Genomic DNA, 22,448 nt, shown 5'->3' on the forward strand with positions numbered 1-22,448 from the left:
GAGTAAAAAAGTGTTTGGTTCTATAACTCTGTATGTCCTTACAATGAACTCCTTTATTGGCTTGTGACTGATGCCAGACCAGGTATGTACGCTACACACATGAAAAATGATGGGCTCAAATTGGGATCAAAAAGATTTTAGTTCGTAAAGTGATGTTCACAAATGATTCCAAAGTGTGTGATTGTAAATCAACCTTTGTAAACCTGTAAAATAAATATACCAGAAATTCAAGTTTGTGCATTTGTAGAAAAGATCTGTAAAAAAAAAAAAAAGAGAGAGAGAGACTGTGAGAATAAAACCTGTGATATCAGTGGTGAGGTTACACACAAGTTTGCGAGAAGGAGAGAGAATTGTTTCAACTCTGGTCAGTTCAATGGACCTTTTTATTTAAAAAAAAAAAAAAAAAGCAGTCTGTAACTTCTGCCTCTATGGATCTCTCAACCAAACAATAACAGAAGGACGACAGTGTTGTTGGAGTTGTTGTCTTCACCACCATTACTGTAAGCTCCTCTCGGTTCGGATTCCTTCAGTGTGAGTGGTTCAGTAGGTTTTTACCAGCAGCTGAATGATCCACAGAGGTGTCCTCCTCTCCACAACAAACACACCGGGGGATTAAAACCAGTAAACAAATAAAGCAGTTTAATTTTACATAACACAAAGGCTAAGTCCTACCCTTTTCTGTCTCTCTCTCTCTGCAGCTATTCGAATAAAGGCAAAAATGCCAGAAAATAAAATGACTTGAAAAATATAGTGATTTGGCGATGTTCTTCAGTGGACACGGGACATATCAGAGTAGCTGCAAACTAAGACTGCTCACCTTTGTTTCTTTGATAACTGATGAACCAGATGAATTCTCCACAGAGGTGTCCTCCTCTCCATAACAAACACACCAGGGGATTTAAAACCAGTAGAAACACTCATAAAGCAGTTTCTCTTTAACAATCAGAGATTCAGCGACACTCTTCAGTGACACAGGACAGGACGTCTCCAGCAGCTGGGAGCTGAGCTGTCTCACATTTCCTCAGCTTGTTTCTCTGATAACTTCAGATCCAGACGTCCGACGACTAAAATCCTTCATCTGGTTCAAATATAGAGCTGAAAACCACCAAGGTGTAAAAAGTGTATGTGGCTTAAAACTAGATAAAAGTCAACGTTGAGCTTCTGTCAGACAAACACACTGACACATGATCATAGAGGATATGATGTCACTGACAGGCAACCGACGAAACATTACCATGATTAAAATCACATAGTTCTCTGGTCTGAGAATTGATGGAAACATTTGGGAAATTGTAAAAACACAACTCAACAACATGTAGAACGCAGGATGAGTTGTTCTTAAACATTTTAACGTGGAAAAGTTACATATTAGAACTTTTCAGCAATGGTGAATCATGGAGCCTCTCAGTAGTTCCTGTAAGTGAGCAGAAAATACTAGCAGTAGAATATACTGTTTATGAAAAGACAGACATTTAAAGAATCTGATTGTATACTATCAGCAGATATGAATCAAATTAACATGCTCATTAAAACATGATTGGGGAGTTTCCCCCACTAAATTAGTAGATTTAGGGACGTTAACAGATAACAGAACAACAGTATGAAGAGATACTGTTTAACGTTCGCAACACATTAACATTAACCAGAATCAGCCTATTAACTGTAAAGTCTGTTCTCGTCATCCCATTTCATCCAGTGTTGTGGCATAAGAGTAAGATGATACAGGATGATACATTGAATAAGAAAAACAAATAGGGAAGTGAGAAGAGAGGTGTTCAGTCTTGTTGCCGAGGAGGGGCGGAGCTGCAGTATCAGCCATGAGACCCTCCATCGATACAGGAGGCAGGCACTCACGAGTCCCCCACTGTGGGTTACTCACAACACAGATGTTCAGCAGAGACTCTTTAGAGAGAGCATCTGCCATGTACTATGGCCTGAGCCCCTAAGAGGTAGATTAGTTAAGAAGTGAAAAAAAAACAAAGAAAGGTTAATTATTTAGTGATAACTCGTTTATTTTATTCATATTATATTTCATTAAACTGAATGTAAACTGGTCCTCATTTCAGTTTTACTTAAATTATATACAATAAATAAGTAAAGTAAATAAGTTAATTTTGATCAGTTCATGTAAATAAATATATTTCATATAGTGGTCCATGTGAATAAATGACAGCCAGAAACGTAACGCCACATTGTCAGGAAGCCTCAGGCCACCAGTCTGTCCAGGGACTTGAGCTTCAACAAGCACAACGTGACCATTTTTTTTAAAAGGACTTGAGCAGTGCATATGATAAACATCATTTTGATGCTAAAGGTGTGTGGAATGTGGGTGAACCCGCGGTTGCAGCCGTGCAACTTCCAGAAGAGATTGTTGCTCCCGAAGGGCTGCAGCAGATTGGGGCCATGACATCTTGTGAGAGAGGGAGCCTAGTGACCGTTGCTGTTGCGGTCAATGAACAGGGGAATTTTACTCCCCCTTACTTTGTGTGCCCTCAAAAGAAATTCCATCCACACTTCATTCCTGATGGATCCACAGCCAGTGGTCAAGATGGATACAGCAGTTCTTATAACATTTTGTCCTCCACACAAAGCCATCGAAGGTGTCTGAGGTCTTCCTCGTGTTAGATAACTGTGCTTCCCACAACTCTGTGTCTGCAGTGGATTTTTTGCAAGGTTGTTGGGCTGCTGACCATCCCGGCTCACTGCTCCTACAAGCTCCAGCCACTGGACAGAAGCGTGCTCTGCTCTTTCAAAGGCAGAGCGAACACACGTTTTGACTGCTGGATGAAGGGCCACGACTTATGACATCCCTGGCGCTGTAGCAAAGCACCGCCACAGGCTGCATCCCGTCATGATATCACATGAGGATTTATATGCACCGGCATCACAACTGTGATATCTTCAGTGAAGATGACTGCCCCAGGTTTTGTCACCGATATGCCGGAGGCAACAACTGCCACACTTTCCACTCTCGACCCAGTCTGCACCCATGACTGCTGCCCCTCTGCACCAGCTGCTGGTCTCTCACTATTCAGCCCAGTTCAAGTCCAAGGCCCTTCCCCAAGCCTGAACCAAGGAAACTGCTTGTGATAAAAAAAATAGTAGAACTGTGTTGACCTGTTTGTTGTGTTGTTAGAAACATAAATTTCATATGTTTGTATTTCAGTTTCAAGTACAGTATATTAATGACATTGACGTTAACAGTTGGTGGTAAGGTATTGTAGTTACTTATATAGATAATGTGGACTGCTGTGCGGTTGGAAAATATATTTGTTAAATACAACATAGAATTATGTTGAATTAACTTTGTTTGCACTAATTTATCAGACTTTTCTGGCCTTGTTACAACTAACCCTCTCTTACTTACCAATGTAACGATCACTGTAACAATGCTAATGACGTGGATTTAAAGAAGCTTTTTGTCATTTTTGCTATCGCTACATAGCCAGCATTAGTTTGAACAGCTGTTTCACCAGTTTAGAAGAAATGTTCAGCATCAAACTTCTCCAGAGGTTGAAAACAATGCAAAAGTTAACTCTTGTCGCTATCGCATCTTTTCTTCTACTGAAGTTAGCATGCTAACCAGCTAGCCCCGGACTGTTTCGTCACTTTCGATAGCGACTCACTGTAGCCTCCAGTCTGTCCTTCCTTAGAAGATGGTCGTCTTTTAAATGTTGTTTTTTTTCAGTCATTTCTTTTTTGCCTCGATTCTCAAACTCAGCCGAATGAATCATGTTATGATTTATTTCTCATACTCCGTGATGGAAACCTGAGCTACTTTCTCCAAGACACCCACTGTGCTGTGGAGCTCCATGAGGGACGAACACGTCTCGGTCCTGCTCAATTTGCAGAATGAAATCATTTACAATGAGTACCTGCCTTGAGCTCCTAAATTCACTAAGATGCTATTCTCTCCAGCACGACTGTCATCATTGTGCTCTGTTGCAAATTAGCATTTTTCACATACAGTATGCTGTCAAAACTGATGATTTTGCAAAGATGCAAGATGAAGAGGTACATTTCTTTTGTGAGGTCAGGTGCTGCTCTGCTCACCACCATCAGCTGATATTTTGCTCCGCTGTGTCCAGGAAGTCGTCCAAAAATTTACTGTCATCTTCCTGGCAGCTCCCAGAGTTGACGGAAATGAGGAACTGCCCCACAGATTTGGTTCTCACTGCATGATGGAATTCCACTGGAGTTGGGGAAGGATTTTTTAGACCTCACAGAGATGAAAGAATATTTTTATTTGAACCTTGATGTTAAGACAAACCTGTGTCCTCATGTCAGCATCTTTTCTTGTCATTGCCATTATCAACCTTTTGACCAATCTTCATCCCATAGAGCAGATGGAGGATGTCCTGGAGGAAGGTGATGGCCTTTTAGTACTCATCTTTAGCCTGCTCAGGACTGTGATTGGATGGTGAGATGACAGCAGATCAAAGCAATGATCAACTTGCTCCATGCTCATGTGTTGAAAAGAGAGTTTTCTTGCTGCACCATGTATTTCGGCCTGGCATGACCAATTTAGAGCACGAATAACCTTCGTCTTGTCAAGTGACTTGGCTCGATGGCTGCAGCTGATAGATGTGGAGCTATTTTTAATGCCATCCCCACTTGAAAGGTCAATAGGTCCTTAATAGGGACATGGGCACTCTTTAGATTTTTTCTCAGCTGGGTGACATCAGGCATGAAATAGAGCTGCCTCTCTGACGCTGGCAGATGTGGCACTGATGTTATATTGTGGTCGACCCCAGAGGCTTTCCACATGGGCCGCTTAGAGCTACCCATGTAGGTGGTCACATTAAGCATGTGTAGCCCTGTGGGAGCTGCCCTTTGTATTATTTCACTAATTATTGGCCTGCACTCTGCTCCAATTGTAGCAACTGTAATGATATGCCACTACGTGCTTCCTCTGTGTTGTGTTTCCAGGATTCCAACATGAACACGTAAGCATTTTGGTCCCTAACTTTCATTTTCTTCCCAACAGCTCTACTTTCCTTCCTTATTTTTGTGTGTCACCTTTTGGTTTTTTTTTTTGGGTGATATTGTCTTGTCCCTTTCATTTCTTTAACAGATCTGATTGACTTGCTGCTGTCTCTCTGGCATACTGACTGGCTGCTGGTTGACTGGGTGGTGTCCTCTCTTTCTACACTCTTCCTTCTCTCTCTCTCTCTCTCTGCATCATGACCAAACAGACCACCAGCAGTAACATTAAATCTTATCTTTACCACCAATTTGGTGTGAAATAACACAAAAAACAACATTTTGCAAGGGGTGAAGATTATGTCTGAAAATAAAAGCAAAAGGCTTCAACAGAAGGTGGTATACGTGTTCTTATGGCTAAAATTGTCAATAATAATGTATAATCTAGACTCAGTGAGGAACTGGTAACACATTTTTGATTCTGTGAAGTCTCATTTTTTGGCGTTATTATCACTTTTTTTTTTTTTTACTGGCAATTGAAAAACACACTGGAAGATTATATAAGGATCAGGGGGAGGCAAGATGGGGATACAGAGGCTGAATTGTATGAATGTATGACAGCATAGAAAAAGGAGCTCAGCCTGGGAGAAAGTGAGAGGAGGTGTTTAGAAGTCTCCCATCCACAAGGTTGCACCGTAATGTTTTCCGTTTATCTCTCTGCAACCCTGACTATTACCTAAATCTGCAGTCTCACCACCCTTTGTCACTTCCACCGCACTCTCCTTGCTATCTCCACTTCACTCCTTCCTCTCTATTTCCTCTCTGTTCACGTTCAAGCTCCAACCTCCCTGCTTGCTTTTCCTGACCTTCCTTGTCCCATTTCATCTCAACCTGCTAGTCGACACCTCTGCCCGCTCTTCGGCTTTCTGAAAACCTTGTTAAGCGTACAGACGAGCCTTTGAGCAGTGAACGTGGCTTTACAGACAATCTCATACCTCCAGTTTCGTCTCTTTGTTCCTCCAGTGCCAAAAGAAAAGATGTAAGAGCTGTATTACTTCACGTCCGCAACATCTGTTAAGAGAAAACTTAATGATTTGCCCTGTTTCACGAATTTGTTTCATGTCTCATCTTCAGGTTGGAGCTCCTGTAAAAGTGTCAGAGCCTCAGTGTGAGACGCTTTGATTTGTGAATGTGTGTTTCTAAAACTCATATCGGGGGTGCAGCTCACGCTCAGAGGAAGGCGTAGCTGCGGTGTGTCTGGTTTCTGTGGTGTTCATCTGGACAGGTGACAGGTGTGTTTACAGTGTCTGTGCTCCTAAAGACGTTACAGCAGGAAAAGGGGTGCAAATTAGTGGGTTCACGCAGGTGCTGTGTTTACATCACTGCCGATCAGAGCCAGAGCCGATAAATACCTATGACTACTGCAGAATCATGTGACATGGGTGTGAATGCTGATTGTTCCCTTTTCCTTTGCTGGCAAAAGCCTGATGGAAGTGGGTCTTAACAGGTTTTTTTGACCAAATCACAAGTCTCTTTGCTAGTTTCAGACAAACACAAGTTGTCATTTTCCCATCCAGAGCCCAATAGCAAATACACTTGTGCCCATCTAAACGTGTTAGTCTTCAAACGAGGTGTGGTCAGGCGCATTGTTGGTGCATTGCTTGAGACGGTGGAACGTGATCGACCAATAAAAAGATGATCTTAAGTCAGTGCCGCAGTATTTCACTGTTATTTTAAGGAGCATTGTCAAGAGAGTAATATGTGCCAAAATACACTCATACACTCTGTCTGTTACACACAAGCAGAGTGAGCTGAAGATGTTTGCATCAGTCAGGTGGAACATTACGATACAGTCTCAGAAGGTCGGAGCGTCTTTGTGACATGTTGTGTGTTGTATAACATTGTCATGAGTCATGGATGGTCTCTTGGACATAAATGAGGCTCTGCAGAGAAGCTTCTTCCCTATTACCTGGCAAATCCTCCACAGTGTTTCCCAGTGAGTGTGGATCATTTACCGCTGCAGATTTCTTTAGGTAACTGTCAGACTGTGTTAAGGCAGCTTGGTTGTATGTATCTGCACTTCCTGGGATTTATAGAGTATCAGCCTTTTCATCCATATAAGTATATTATCAGTTTGAAACATGTGGTGAATGGACTTGCATAGCAATTTTCTAGTCTTACTGACCACTCAAAGCGCCTTACAATACTTGCCGCATTCACTCACACATTCATACATCACACTCATACACTGATGGAGCAGCCATCAGGGGCAAAGTGGGGTTCAGGATCTTGCCCAAGGACTCTTGGACAAGCTACAAAAAGGGCAGCTGATGGGATGAGCTGGAGAATACCAGGGTTTGCCCATTGTGCTGAGAAACCTTAAAGACTGGCATCATCTCCCACATGGTCTAGCGGTCAGGATTCCTGGTTTTCACCCAGGCGGCCCGGGTTCAACTCCCGGTGTGGGAACAAGTCCTTTGTGTTTATTTACACCAGAGCAGGATTTCAGAAACAGTCAACTTTAATCTTTGGTCTTCCTGTGACAAATATAAAGACCTGTTGTAGTCCAGTCCAACATACCACACCTCACAATAAATAACAACACCTGAATGTTACAAGCAATTTATCTGTAGACTTCATTGTTCCCACACCGGGAGTTGAACCCGGGCCGCCTGGGTGAAAACCAGGAATCCTGACCGCTAGACCATGTGGGAGATGAGTCAAGCCTTTAAGGTTTCTGTTGGTGTTATGAGCTGGTGATTTTGTGGTACTCATCCCTACACCTGTCTTTATGCTCCATGTGGTCTAGCACTCGTTAAAGATCCCTGGTCAATTACTTATGACCTTCAGTGGTGTAAATATATGTAGACACTTGTTACTTTGAATTCAGTACGTCAGGTACTGAGTGTAGTATTGGGCTGAATCCAAATATTGAAATCATGCTGCGGGGTAAAAACCTGTAAATGTGGTTGCTCCCATACTGGGATTTCATCCTGGACCACCTGGGTGAAAAGCAGGAATCCTGACTTTTAACCAGACTGTGTCTTCTTCGCTCTGTTTTCTCATTAGAGCTCTGCTTCTTCAGTTCAGTCTAATTAAGCTTCAGCTTTATTAGCTTTGAATTAGTTAATGACTGTTGCCTCTCTCCTACTACTGTAAATAACCTGCACACTGTATGTTTTTTATAAGGGAAAAGGAAAACGACGCACAAATGCCAGGTAAGCCCCCAGTCATATCAAAGGCAATTTGATGAAATCTGAGGTGCTTATGGAAATGCGAACATAATGTTGTCATTAGGCAAAAGAGACAGAGAGAACAGAGCTGGGCACAGAAGGGCAGGGAGACCTGGGATGGTCATTCAGTCTGGAGTCTCAGGTAAAGTTTGTTGAGCTGTGTTTTTGTGCAGTAACAAGGCTTTCCTCTATATACAGTGAATACAAGTACACACAGGTTAATGTGAACTGAACTACGTATCATTTAAAAAGAGCAGAGGAGCAGAATCACTTGTAGAACGATGTGCTTCTGGTGTCAGTGTGTACAAACTGAAATCGACCAGCTTAGTACAGCTCTTTTAATGCCAATTAAATGTTCCAGTCTCCGTAACAGGATGTGATGGTCAGTGGTATCAAATGCAGCACTAAGATCTAACAAGACAAGTACAAAGACGAGTCCTTTATATGATGCAATAAGGAGGTCATATGTAACTTTCATCAGTGCTGTCTCTGTGCTATGATGCATCTAAAACCTGACTGAAAATCCTCAAATCAACTGCTGTTATATAGAAAGTCACACATCACACACTGAATGCTGACTGCTTTCTCGAGGATCTTAGAGAGAAAGGGACGGTTAGATGTACAGTAGGTCTATAATTAGCTGAAACACCTGGATCAAGAGTAGTAGGTTATCCTTATAAGCAGTCATAGGGGGCCTGGAGCCAATGCTAGCTGACATTGGGCAAGGGTGGGGTACACCCTGGACAGGTCGCCAGTCTATTACGGGGCCGACATATAAGCCATGTTTCAACCAAAAACTACTTTTCTTCAGGAGCTAAAAGGTTCCTGTGGCCCATTGTTGTCTGCTTTTCTACCGCGGCCTAAAGTCCCAGGAAGATTATGCAAAATTATTACTTGAAATTACATTATTCACATCACTTTGAGGACATAACATGAACGAAAATACGGGGACAAATTGCATATATATTCAATACAGGACGCAGCATTTTATTTTTAAATACGGGACGATCCCGTATTATACGTGACGGGTGGCAACCCTCGCCACTCCGGTTGGCTTGGTCCTTTTCTTTTTTTGAGGTCCTGTTTCGCGGTGTGGAAAGTGTGTTCGCTCGGTGCTCGCTCCCTGCGGACTTTTAAACATGGCGGGTGAAATAAAACGCGGGGAGTACTCGACCAGTCAGAAATGTTCAGAACTGTAGACCACACCCCCCAAGGTTCTTGAACCTTTGGAAAGTACTACCCCCCGACCAGGTACCTTTTTGGGCGTCGATCAACTACCCCAGAACTAAATTTAAGCCCTGGTTCCTGCGGTGGAAACACGCATATTTCCTCAAACGGTTCCTGGTTCCTGTGGTGGAAACGTGGCTTTAGAGGCAAACAGCCACTCATGCTCACATTCACACCCATGAGCACTGAGGTGAAAGTGCTAACCACTGCACCACCATGCTGCCTGTGGTACATGTCCTGTTAATAAAGAGAGATTGATTATATGTAATAAAGAAGTGCTAAGTAAAGGTGAAAGAGACAGGTTGATGGTTTAGCAGAGGAAATCGTTGAAGTTAGTAGGTGGAGGTAGATAAGATGAAAACTGTCTAAATATATATCAGGGTTTACAGCTGTTTCTAAGGTTCCTATATTTGAGGATAAATCAGTGACAGCTGAGGGCAGGAGTTGAGGAGTTAGAGTTTTATTGTTAAAGAATTTCATGAAGTCATTACCACTGAGAGCTGTAGGAAAACACAGATGAACAGAGCAATGATCTCTGTAAGACAGAGCTGAAAAAAAACTGAGGGTTGTTTTTATTTCCTTTATTAATGATGAGTAACAGGCTGCTCTGGCATCACAGAGGGCCTTCCTATATGTTTTAAGACTATCTTCCAGACCAAATGAGATCAAGGAAAATCAAATTTATTAATAGGACATATTTAAAAAACAGCAAACAGCTGAGGAGAGTGCTGTACAACACCAAGAAAAACAGAACAGAAAATCAAAAACATCAGCAGACAAGAAACCAGCATGTCAAAAACAAGCAAGCAGACTAAAGTGAGGGAGGCAGCTGATGTTGGCTCGAACGCTAATGAGAATAACAATGTTTTGAGTCGAGGCTTGAAGGAATCAATGGATGGGGGCAGATCTGATTGACATGGGCAGGGTATTTCACAGTCTAGGGGCCATGACTGAGAAGGTGAGACGTTTAAGGTGAGTGCAAGGGACATTGTGGAAGCCCATGTCTGATGATCTGATGGGCCTGGATGTAGTGTAGGGGGTTATAAGGTCTGTGATGATCCATTGAGGGCTTTATAAACAAACAGGAAAACCTTGAAATCTATTCTAAAGTGAATTGGGAGCCACTGGAGAGAGGCCAATGGACAGAGAGCCAGGTTAGGAGTAATGCGATCCCTCCCCCTGGAACCAGTCAGGAGATTCTTCCAGTTTGGTGGAACGTCATATCTTCTCATGTTTTGAGATATTTGCTTTAATTTTCAGGTTTGGACGTTAAACCATGAAGCTAATGAACTTTTGTTTTAGAGGCAATAGAGTCGTGTGTCATTCACATTGAGCCTGCACACAATATTAAAATCAGGTACTGTACTAGAGGCTGAAAATCAGCATACTAACGTACTGTCAGCTTAATCAGCTACTAAACTAGTCCTGTTCTAAGAACTGGAGAATACCAGGGTTTGCCCATTGTTCTGAGAAACCTTAAAGACTGGCATCATCTCCCACATGGTCTAGCGGTCAGGATTCCTGGTTTTCACCCAGGCGGCCCGGGTTCAACTCCCGGTGTGGGAACAAGACCTTTGTGTTTATTTACACCAGAGCAGGATTTCAGAAACAGTCAACTTTAATCTTTGGTCTTCCTGGGACAAATATAAAGACCTGTTGTAGTCCAGTCCAACATACCACACCTCACAATAAATAACAACACCTGAATGTTACAAGTAATTTATCTGTAGACTTCATTGTTCCCACACCGGGAGTTGAACCCGGGCCGCCTGGGTGAAAACCAGGAATCCTGACCGCTAGACCATGTGGGACATGAGTCAAGCCTTTAAGGTTTCTGTTGGTGTTATGAGCTGGTGATTTTGTGGTACTCATCCCTACACCTGTCTTTATGCTCCATGTGGTCTAGCACTCAGAAGTTATGGTTTTTACCAGTTTTTCCTGTTTGTTTTTTTTGGTGGCTGGTGTCCAACCCCCAGTATGGGACGTTAAAGATCCCTGGTCAATTACTTATGACCTTCAGTGGTGTAAATATATGTAGACACTTGTTAGTTTGAATTCAGTACGTCAGGTAGTGAGTGTAGTCTTGGACTGAATCCAAATATTGAAATCATGCTCCGGGGTAAAAACCTGTAAATGTGGATGCTCCCATACTGGGATTTCTACTTGGACCACCTGGGTGAAAAGCAGGAATCCTGACCTCTGTGCACCATATGGGACATTAAGAGTGGGCAATGGTCACAGCTACCAGATGAGAACTAAAGTGTTCACATGATGTTTACAAGAGAACATCTTCATATCTGGATATAACAGGCCTGTTATATGGAACTCAAGATAGTTGTTCTATGATCATTATCACATGTCCCACATGGTCTAGCGGTTAGGATTCCTGGTTTTCACCCAGGCGGCCCGGGTTCAACTCCCGGTGTGGGAATGTATATTTACAACATTGAAACTTCCTCTTGTAGCTGGATCTCACCTGAGACAAGCTCAAACCACACAGAGCTGAGTCTGAGGTGCAGTTCTTTGAATGTACACTAGATGTATCTGTTGAAGTGAACATGAAAACCCCTGAAAAGAAAAAGTTGCTTAACGGTTGTCCACAACACGTACTGATTTCTGGATGTAATTTCTCTAGCATAGTTTCTCTCGTTTTTCATGTAGAATTCAGCTCGTCTGGATTTACCTACTGAATCCGGGTAATCTGCAATTTCATTAATGAGCACTAGGAAACTGTCTGTATTGAAGTGAATAGGAAAAACCTCCAACTTCTATCTGCGAATGTAAAGTTGATCCATCGATTTCCACAATCACATCACATCACTTGCTTTAACTGATACATGTTCATCTGACCTGTTCATCTTTCTGTAGACTGTAACACTGTTGAATCACTGTAGAATGAATGAAGACTGAGTCTTTCTTGTTAAATGGCTTATATCTGTGTGTCACAGTGATCCAGACCAAAGACATGTCAGAGTTTTTGGTCTTTTCTTGTTTGCCCGCGTTTAAAAAACCTGCTTATACCTGCTAATTTTGCTGGTATTACTATAGGAGGAGGAAAACCATGCCGACACGAGGAGAACATGCAAACTTCATTACATTAAGTCATTAAGCATTAAACTTTAAGTCCTCAGTACCAGATCCATTCAACTCCACGCTGTCCTTGCTGTGAGATCACAGCATCTTCACTGTATATGATTATACATTCCATATGTAGGAAGTTTGGGCTGTTGGTCAGACAAATCAAGCACAAAACAGTGATTATTTTACCCATTTCTTACTGGTGCTGTGATCTTTTACATTTTCTAGTGAAGTTGTTTTGTGTAGAGAGAAAAATCTAAGTGTGTTGTTTAAAGAAAATATTATTTTGAGCAGTTAGTAACAGACCAAATGACTTGTTAATATAAATACATTTGTAATGTGATAATGAAGTGAGTGTGATGTGATGTGTACACCTCCCCCCTCACAGGACGCTGTGTACTGCTCCGAGGCCTGCAGTGAGGCCAGGACTGATGGGGTAATCATCATTAAGCATGGAAGCTGTAGATGCGACTAAACGAGCTTGCCTTCCGAGCCATTAACTGCATTCCAGCTCTGGCATCTTCACCACAGAGCTTTTCTCTTAGCAGAAGCCACCTCTCTACGCTTTAGGCTACACTCACCACAAAATCTATCCACATAAGCTCTTTAGGGACTCCATTAGAGCAAAGAAAGACACCATTTGTGAAGACACGATGTATATTGGGGAGTTAATCAAGCTGCTTAATTTGCCTGAGGCCCATTACTCACTGTGGCTTATTGTGTGGTCCAGAAGACAAAGAGAACACGTCGCAAAAAACACAGTGCACCTTTAATCTTCGCAGGGCAGGCCACAACCAACAAACTATCCGCCAATCACATAAATTGCAACATGCTTTTTCATTAAAAGTTCAAGAAGTCTTCAGCATTGGCAAACAGCCTCAGAACCTCATTCTGCTAAACTGTAAACACACAACTACTGAGCTTCACCTACCTTGTGCTACATGAAACCATTTGACTTTTAAATTTAATCTAGCAGGCAAGCAGTTTAAAACCGCAAACACAATTACAGTTTAAAAATGCATCCACCGATGGGTTGTCCCTCATAAATAATCACATCCATTAGCGGCGTGGAGACATGTGATGGCACCATGCAGAGCTCAAAGTCTTACATGCAAATCTCGATGGACGGTCACTGTTATTCATCCACCTCTCCCTTATGTAATGCTGGGTTAGTAAAAACAAAATGCAGGAGTGAAGTCTGTGTAAAAGTTTTTACCGGTGATTTGTTTGCTCATGCTTTTTCTTTCACAGCTGAGATACACCGCCGGCTGACGTAATGTAATTCAGCCCTGAGAAGGAGGCCAAACACAGAGCCGCAAGGTGCCCTAACTGTCTACTTAATTCAAGAAATCTATCTGCTTTTTGTCAAATAGCCCATTATATCCCTGCATACTCCCCCCTCTCTCCTTCTCTTGATAACCTTTTCTGAATTCAACAGTTGCTGATAAGAAAAAATACAGTTGGAAATGTGTGGCAATCACACTTACACACACAATTGCAGAATTAAACCCTGAGGCACAAACAAATTACAACCTTTCCTCCTTTCACCCCCAAACTGCTAGAGGTAGCAAATGATTGAGCAATGATATCAAGCTGTCCCTGTGTGCAAATATAAAAAAAGGAATAAGAATAAATGCATATAGAAACAGGAAGTATTCAAACAAGCTTTATTACAATCCAACATACTGGTGTTACCATATATTGTGCTGGTTTTGAATAAATATACATATTTTGCTCTCCAGTTATGTATTTTGCTGAGAGAGCCTCAGAAACAACATTTCTCTGTTGTCAGGTGGAAAACTTGTACCTCTGAAATATCATCTTTTTGCAAATGAGAAAAATAATGCGAGGCTCAGTAGGATGACAGTGGGTTTGACAGAGTCCTGATGATCTGCTTCTAAAGGTTTATTGGCCTAAGAGAAGTTGTAACCTATGAAGGAGAATGCTTTTCTTTCAACTGATGAAAGCTTGAAAATCCCCAAAACTGGAGATACAAGGTATTCTTGAGTTGAATCTAACACCTCATAAGAACCATGAAGACCAAATAGAAGGGAGTTTAATGTAATGCGTCCTGTTCTGTGCTTCAAGGCACTGTTGACTTTTTCAGAATTGAACAGAGAAGAGTATTTTTCTCCTGCTCTTAAGTGCTGTGAGTTTCGAAACATAACTGTAAAAAATATTAGTCATGCTGATAATCTATTGAAAGAGCCAATATTGTATGAAAAACAAATTAGCTGTAAATATTCTGCTGAACTGTTCAGAATCAATATTTTGCGTCATTTGGCAAATGTTCATTAAAAATGTTACCTCATTATGCTGATTAAAAAACACTAAATTTACATGTTATTGTTTTGAATTAGCAGTAAATGAATTGTCTTTATTTAGGTACTTAGGTACTTAGGATCTGAGCACACAGTTAATAATGTAACTTTCTAAAGAAGGGAAAAAACAGTAGTGAAGGGTTATGGTGGGAACTTTTCTCCTGAAATTCTTTGGCATTAGTGTGCATTAAGTTTTGCTTTCCCTTTCAATAACTTTAGCGTTACCTTACACAAAGTTTTGCGATCCTTTGCAAGATTGTTTAAATTCACTCTGTTCCATGGGAACAGTTAGTGTGTTGGTCCTTTCCAGTTCTAATGCACTGACATAATGCTTAAAGGAAGGACAAAATGTGAAGACATCGTACGACTCTTAAAGTCTGCCTCTAGGGGTCTCTCAATCAAAGCAATGACAAAAGACAGCGTTGGGCGATGTGATGAAATAGCATGGGATGATGGGAGTTGTTGTCTTCACCACCCTTACCGTAGGCTCCTCACGGTTTGGATTCCTTCAGTGTCAGTGGATCAGGAAATCAAACAGACCCAGTGATTGCTGAGACTCCTGCTAACCTTTGTTCTGATTGTTTCTCTGATAACTTATGAAGCAGACGTTCAGCAGGGTTTTACCAGCAGCTGAATTATCCACAGAGGTGTCCTCCTCTCCATAACAAACACACCAGGGGATTAAAACCAGTAGAAACACTCAGAAAAATCAGAGATTCAGTGACGCTCTTCAGTGACACAGGACAGGACGTCTCCAGCAGCTGGGAGCTGAGCTGTCTCACATTTCCTCAGCTTGTTTCTCTGATAACTTCAGATCCAGACGTCCGACGACTAAAATCCTTCATCTGGTTCAAATATAGAGCTGAAAACCACCAAGGTGTAAAAAGTGTATGTGGCTTAAAACTAGATAAAAGTCAATGTTGAGATTCTGTCAGACAAACACACTGACACATGATCATAGAGGATATGATGTCATTGACAGGAGACCAATGAAACAGAGTGATACCATGATTAAAATCACAGATTCCTCTGGTTTGAGAATTGATGGAAACATTTGGGAAAATGTAAGAACACAACTCAACAACATGTAGAACACAGGTCTAGGTGTTTTTAAACATTTTAATGTGGAAAAGTTACAGATTATAACTTTAAATTATGCAGTCAGGTCATAAGTAATGTGTGTAGTGTGTGGCTGTTCTCAACATGTATAAGTGCAAGAAAACCAAAAATAAATCAACCAAATGTCCAACCAAACCAAGTAGTGCAAGGGAAGAGCGAGACTGACTTGTCAGGCAGCCATCACTCCCCTGAGACACTCCCTAGATCCCAACAACCAGGAAACTGGTCTGGAGGCCTAGAGGCTGTCACAACTGTAACATAACACAAGACATCACAGAGGTTCATTTTCTCAGAGGGACTATCAGCTTCAAATATGTAATAACTGTAAATAACTGTATTGCTAGTTCCAATAATTGAAAACATTAGCAACGCTGTTGACATTTTGGCCCAGAGCTTGTGCTGTAGAACAATGAGAAGCTGAACTGAGATGTAAATACAGAGCCAACTGAACAAAGCAGATTTTCTTTATTGCTGTGATGTTTGATTTATTTTGAGGCAAATAACACGTTAATTCTTCCCCAGTAGGACATGGATAGGTGAACTGATGCTACAAACAGGGCTCAGGTGTTGAGTTTATGGCTGCTTAATAAATCTTGTTCATGTATGAAATTACACCACCGACAGCTATCTGACAAACTCGGATGATAAACCAGTGCTCTAGTATTTATATATTATTTTCTACAGCAACTGATATATGAAATAGTCCTCAAAGTCTTCACTATTTTGTTACGGTGAGAGAAGGTGCCACAGATTTCAGCTAAAGCAAACCTTCAACTCAATTTAGTGTGGAGTTCCTACCCCACAAACCAAAAGTGTAAATTAAATGCCTGTCCTGTCTTCTATCATCTATTAAAAACAAAGGTGGAGGTAGTGTGCCACTGATATATTGCTATCAGGGTGGATGGTGTTGAGTACAAATCATGTAACTTCCATTATGCAATCCAAGGTTTATGTCACATCTGTTATCAACAGACAAAGGTGGTATTTTGTCAAGGTCTTTTCCCAGAGTAAATACTGTAAATAAGATGACACTGTGTTATCTAGAATAGGCCTTTTACAATTAGTTTGACCTTTGGTTCCATATGTACACCTTCAACACTCATTCTCCCACTGAGGAGATCAACCAATTCTGACAAATACGAAGAAAGAAAATCACTTCCACATGACATTTTTTATAATTGAACTGAAGTAAGTTGAGAGGTCTATATGCTGTAACTGATGCGTACAGTACATGCACACATATCCTGGTGGATCACGTGCTGGAGATTGCATGAACGTCCACGCCTGACAGGAAATTAACCTGCTGACACAAAGGCCTGTTCACCTCTTTGACTGCCCGCTCCTGTAATTGGGATCTATGTCTGTATCACTCCCTCTGTATCTCCGTCTCTATTTTGAGGGTGTGATAGATGACAGCTTCATCAAGTTGCTGAAATGGGACACATTCCACCATCCACACAGTAAGGTAGTTAAAGGGCACATATTATACTCCCTTTCAACAAGTATAAATAAGTCTCAGAAAAGATAGATTACATCCTGCAATCTCAGTTATTTTTATTTAGTCTCGAAAAAACCACTTCAACTGAGTCTGGTAGATGCGTGTCAGACAATGATTTAACTACACTGAGTGCTTTGATGATGATGTGATTCACCACCTCTCTTCCACACCTTGTTAGACCAGGACTCAGATGCACAAATTGTCTTTATGTAGAAAGAAAAACACAGATACACCTCCACCATCCACACATCAGCTGGTTTTACCATAAGACTGTGCAGTAAGAATGTATTCACCTTTCACATACCTTATGCGTACACATGGGTGTGTAATGCGAGTTAAGTGTGATATTATAAGATAAAAAAAAAAGATGAGGTGGGGGGTGTCAGTCAGTTTTCCTGTGTGTAGGATTTTTTTGATGACAATCTACCAGTGGTCAAGACTTAAATATCTCAATATCTTCTTCATGGATTGGAACAATAATATAATAAAAATAATGTAATAATTTTGGTGATGTACTAACTGACTTTTCAGCTGATGGCACCATCAGGTCAAGGTCATTTCAAATCTTTCCTGTACTTTACTTTGGAAAACTCATGACATTGTCATCATCCTCAGCTGTATAATGAGCAAATGTTAGCATGCTAAACCCAAGATGGTCTACTATGGTAAACATCATATCTGCTTAGCATCAGCATAGTAGCACTGTCATTGTGCACATGTTAATATGCTGGCATTAAGCATAAACTGCTGTAAGTAAAACCTCACAGAGCTGCTAGCATGCTTCAGTGTTGTTTGAAGTCTACATATCTGGCAATTTAAATCTTGGCAGTTAAAAAACATAAGGGAACATTATAGGAACATTAGGGATTTATAAAACATAACTACACATACAAGGTGTATCTCAGTATTTATCACCCTGTATTACACATGTTTTGCATCTGGTGCTTGGTTTAAGAAGCATAGAAATTAAATTGGTAGAATAGATGGTTTTGAGAGCCTAGTACAAAAGAGATGTCCCTCAAGCCCCTTTATGACCATGTTGAAATCCAGTCCCACAGAAACTATGCACACACAAAAACCTGCACTTCCCATAAAGAGGACAAGTACTCTCAACCACAGCTCAACTAGTACAAACATGCCGTAGTCACATTTGAGTGAGTTTATTTAATACACAACTCTACCTATTACCCTTTTGAGAAAAGGCAGTACTACCGGTGTAATTATTATCAGTTGGACTGTTTCCCCTTCCTAATGTTGTGTAGCATTATTTGGATTTACTCATGTTAATGAGCCATTAAAACATAACTTTAAAAAACCTTGGCAATTGGCCCTCAAGAGCTACATGCTCTTCACAAAGCATCAACCACCTGGGGGTGCAACTCAACAATAAACTGGTTGGACAACACTGAGGCCGGAGCAGGCAGTTCTTTCTGAGGAGGATCGGGTCTTTTAATTTGTGCACTAGGCTGCTACGAATGTTTTACCAGTCTGTGGTGACCAGCGTCCGCTCTTCCTCTCTTTGTCCTGTTTCCCCGTTTGGTGATTGTCTGCATATGTGTTTCACCTGTGTTCAATCACCCTTGCCTCCCTTGTGTATATTAGTCTCTGTGTTCACCTTTGTCTGTCGGTGTTATCTTTTTTTTTTTTTCTTAAGTTATTTTTTTGGGCTTTTATTGATAGAGCAGTGGGGAGAGACAGGAAATGGGCAGGCAGAGAGAGCGGGAATGACATGCAGCAAAGGGCTTGTCTGATGCGGGACTCGAACCAGGGCCAACTGCAGCGAGGACCTCAGCCTCTGTATATGGGGCGGATGCTCAACCAACTGAGCTATACGATGTGTTGGTGTTACCTGCTGTTATTGTCCCTCGTGCTCCGGTTTCCTGTTCAGTTGGTTCGCCAGTTATTCCCTGTTTTGCTCTGTTTGGATTTTGAGTTTTGTAAGTAGTTACTTTTGTTATTAAACCATTTTGCACTTGCTTCCGTGTCTTGGTTGCATTTGGGTCCAGCCATACCCCCAAATGTGACCAAATGAACCCACCAAGAAATGGACTCAGCAGCCAACTTCATGGCTTTTTTGAGATTTCCCCACAAGTCTCAACTCTCCCGTGACCACGTGCCTTCGCCAACCACCTTGGCTGACGCATCAGCTGTTCCAGTGTCGGGGGTACCAATTGACGTCTCACCGGCTCCTGACTCAATTCCTGGGTCAACCATCTTGGCTGATGCATCAGCTGTTTCAACGCCGGGGGTTCCGTTCGACTCCTCCTTAGTTTCCGAGTTGGAGGTTCTGGACAACATCTCACCTGCTCATTGTGTCCAGTCGGCGGTCTGGCCGATGCCCGTTCCTGTTCTCCAGTGGATGGTTCAGCCGCCTCCTGCTCCTGTTCCCCAGTCATCAACCCAGTCAACTCCTGCTCGCCGGCCTCCTGCTCGCCCACCAGAGGGTCTCTGCCTGCAATGCAGGCCTCCCGGTTGCCCTCCAGAGGGGTCCCATCCCCACCACCGCCCTTCGGCTCGACCTCTGGAGAGACCCAGTCTTCGCCACCGTCCTCCCACTCGACCTCCAGAGAGACCTGGTCTTCACCGCAGACCTGCAGAGTGGCTTCGTCCATTTGTCTGGTTGCTTTCCTTCCTGTCCACCAGCCACTTCATCCACAGACTCATCCATAAATCTCAAGAACGACTGATATGCACAAACTGCACAACCCCCCTAATTTCAAGTGCAAAACCGCACAAATTATATATTTTATTCTCTTTGATATTGTATATAGCATCTCTATCTTATTTATTTTTGATTCTGTTTCTATTCTTATTTTATTTCTTAATACATTTTCCCCTTGTGCTTCTATTCTTTTGTGCTGCTGTGTCAAACTTTCCACTACGGGGGTCAAAATAGGTACATCTTATCTTAATATCCAAACTGTATGACAGCAGGAACAGTCCACGGGAACACAAGAATCAACATAAACTTCAAAATGTTACAATGCCCACACAGGAGTCTCTCTAAAACAGAATAATTTAACTGCTAAGAATTTAATTTTCTAGATAAAAAACTCATGGGATGCTCAACACCATTTTTGTCTTCTGGAGCAACACAGCAATGGCACTTCCATCACTTGCATCCACCTGCAGCTGATCCAAGCAAGGGGCTACAAGGACAGGAGGTGTGAACAACACAGATTTCATATTTTCAAATATGAGGCTGACCGCTTATACCTCGCTCTAGCTCTAGTAGTGCCTCACCAAACCCAAGAATCACATAGGATCCTTCATGGTTGAAGGTACTGGATATTGCTCACACCAACTTGCCAAGGTAGCTGACAGTAGCCTTCATTAACTCGCACATAGCCAAGTTAACCGTCATGTGTGCGTGATGCAGGCGGTGTGAAAACACCAGGGAAACTTCTGCACCCTCATCAGGCATTTCTGAAACAGAGGGAGAAAATGTTACAACAGGTGGTGGCAAACCAGACCGCCTATCTGCCCACACAATAACATCCACCCCTTTAATTATCAGTGCAGGATGCACACCCGCAGCCACCTCGCCCTGAACTAACCCACAGTTAAGCTGTAATTTATACACAGGAACAGGTAGCACATTTAAACCCATTCCCCTGTCAGAGTGTCATCACCTGTATGAGAACACTCAGGAAAAGGCAGCACTGAACTCACAATGAATGCATCAAGCCGAAGCTTACTGCCATATCCCTTGAGGCAAGAGTCATCCCAATCAATCACCATGGTGAGTCTAGACATAATCATCTGTTTTCCACCCAACAGCATAGCTAACTGTTAGCTAATTACAGCAGATTGCCAATGCTAGCTACTCTAATTGGTTGACAGACAACTAGACAGCAGTTATAGTTGCCTTAGCTAACAAACAGCTATCTACAAACTTGTTTATGATTACTGTCAGTCGTATGTTTCCCTTTTAATAAACACTTTGAGAGTTTGAACTATTTCTATCTGCATATTTATGTTTGTGAATTCATTATTTAGTTATCCAGGTTATAATGAGACTGCCTCAATTTGTATAATATATCAAGTAGCATACAATGCGGTCTAAAAGTTTCCCATGGGAAAAGTCCATAAGTCTGAGACTGAGTCTGAGTCTTTTACAGAGAGAGAAAATTATGTTTCTCACACCAAAATATTCTTTCTGATCCACAGGGATTTCCAACCTGACAGAGAGTGACTTTCAATTAGAATGTTTTTTTTGTTCCTCTCTCTGACTTTGAGATTATCTATGATACAGGTCAAGATGGGAAAATAACAGATCATGAAAAGAAAAATCTTTCTGATGAATTATGAACGTTGTTTAATGCTTCCTTTAATCAGATCTACACATTACACGGATCTAATCATTTTAACTAAATCCTGAATGTACCTGAGTTGAATCTGTTATTTGTTGCAATATAAATCCTTGATGATGTGGTTCGATTGGCTGCAGTGTCCAGAAAGTTGGTCTGATAAAAGACTTTAGAAAAGGATGGCTTTTTGTATCCTCGCGGATGTCTCCTCCAGGCAGCTTCCTCACTCCTCTGAACAGCAATAAGGGAATTGAGACATCCTTCATGATGGCGGGCAGAAACGATTTCCAGGTCACCCACAGAGCGAGGAGCAAGGAGATGTGAAATAATGTAATGAGAAGCTAGACTGAGGGCAGGTGACCAGCTTTTCCAGTCAAGACCATCCAACTGCTGGGCCATAAAAAAAAACTCCTAGCTGCATTGGCTGTATGTTTAAGATTATCATCTTCCTGCACTGTCCTGAGATCGGCACAATGTAGTAGAAGTCATGTAGAAAAGGAGGTTGCAGTTACTTCACTGTTTACCCAGTATTAATGTCAAAAGAAATTGCTCAAAATGCTCTTTAATCTCATTGGTTTCATTTAATGCAAAAATAACAAACATGTCTGCCAAACTGCCAAAATTATAAACTGTGCTATATAGACTATCTTGTTGTCAGTTTCAGCCCAGCTGTCTGGGTAAGTTTACAGTGCATTCAGAAAGCATTCAGATTCCATTCAATTTTTTTCACAATTTTATC

The 22,448-nt window shown here is 41.7% G+C and overlaps 5 non-coding genes across 5 annotated transcripts; 3 read left to right on the top strand and 2 right to left on the bottom strand.

Annotated features, from left to right (window-relative positions):
* The first annotated feature begins 7,320 nt into the window (after window positions 1–7,320).
* trnae-uuc (transfer RNA glutamic acid (anticodon UUC)) lies at window positions 7,321–7,392 on the top strand. Its single transcript has one exon. It is a non-coding gene; the product is annotated as a tRNA-Glu (tRNA).
* A 173-nt stretch (window positions 7,393–7,565) lies between these two features.
* Window positions 7,566–7,637, bottom strand: trnae-uuc (transfer RNA glutamic acid (anticodon UUC)). The gene has a single exon. It is a non-coding gene; the product is annotated as a tRNA-Glu (tRNA).
* Window positions 7,638–10,877: 3,240 nt separating this feature from the next.
* trnae-uuc (transfer RNA glutamic acid (anticodon UUC)) lies at window positions 10,878–10,949 on the top strand. The gene has a single exon. It is a non-coding gene; the product is annotated as a tRNA-Glu (tRNA).
* A 173-nt stretch (window positions 10,950–11,122) lies between these two features.
* Window positions 11,123–11,194, bottom strand: trnae-uuc (transfer RNA glutamic acid (anticodon UUC)). The gene has a single exon. It is a non-coding gene; the product is annotated as a tRNA-Glu (tRNA).
* Window positions 11,195–11,742: 548 nt separating this feature from the next.
* trnae-uuc (transfer RNA glutamic acid (anticodon UUC)) lies at window positions 11,743–11,814 on the top strand. The gene has a single exon. It is a non-coding gene; the product is annotated as a tRNA-Glu (tRNA).
* The last annotated feature ends 10,634 nt before the right edge of the window (window positions 11,815–22,448 follow it).

The sequence above is a fragment of the Seriola lalandi genome, unplaced genomic scaffold, assembly GCF_002814215.2.
Source record: "Seriola lalandi dorsalis isolate HSWRI2012SDOR001 ecotype SW California unplaced genomic scaffold, Sedor1 jcf7180002054748, whole genome shotgun sequence".
Taxonomy (NCBI): Eukaryota; Metazoa; Chordata; class Actinopteri; order Carangiformes; family Carangidae; genus Seriola; species Seriola lalandi.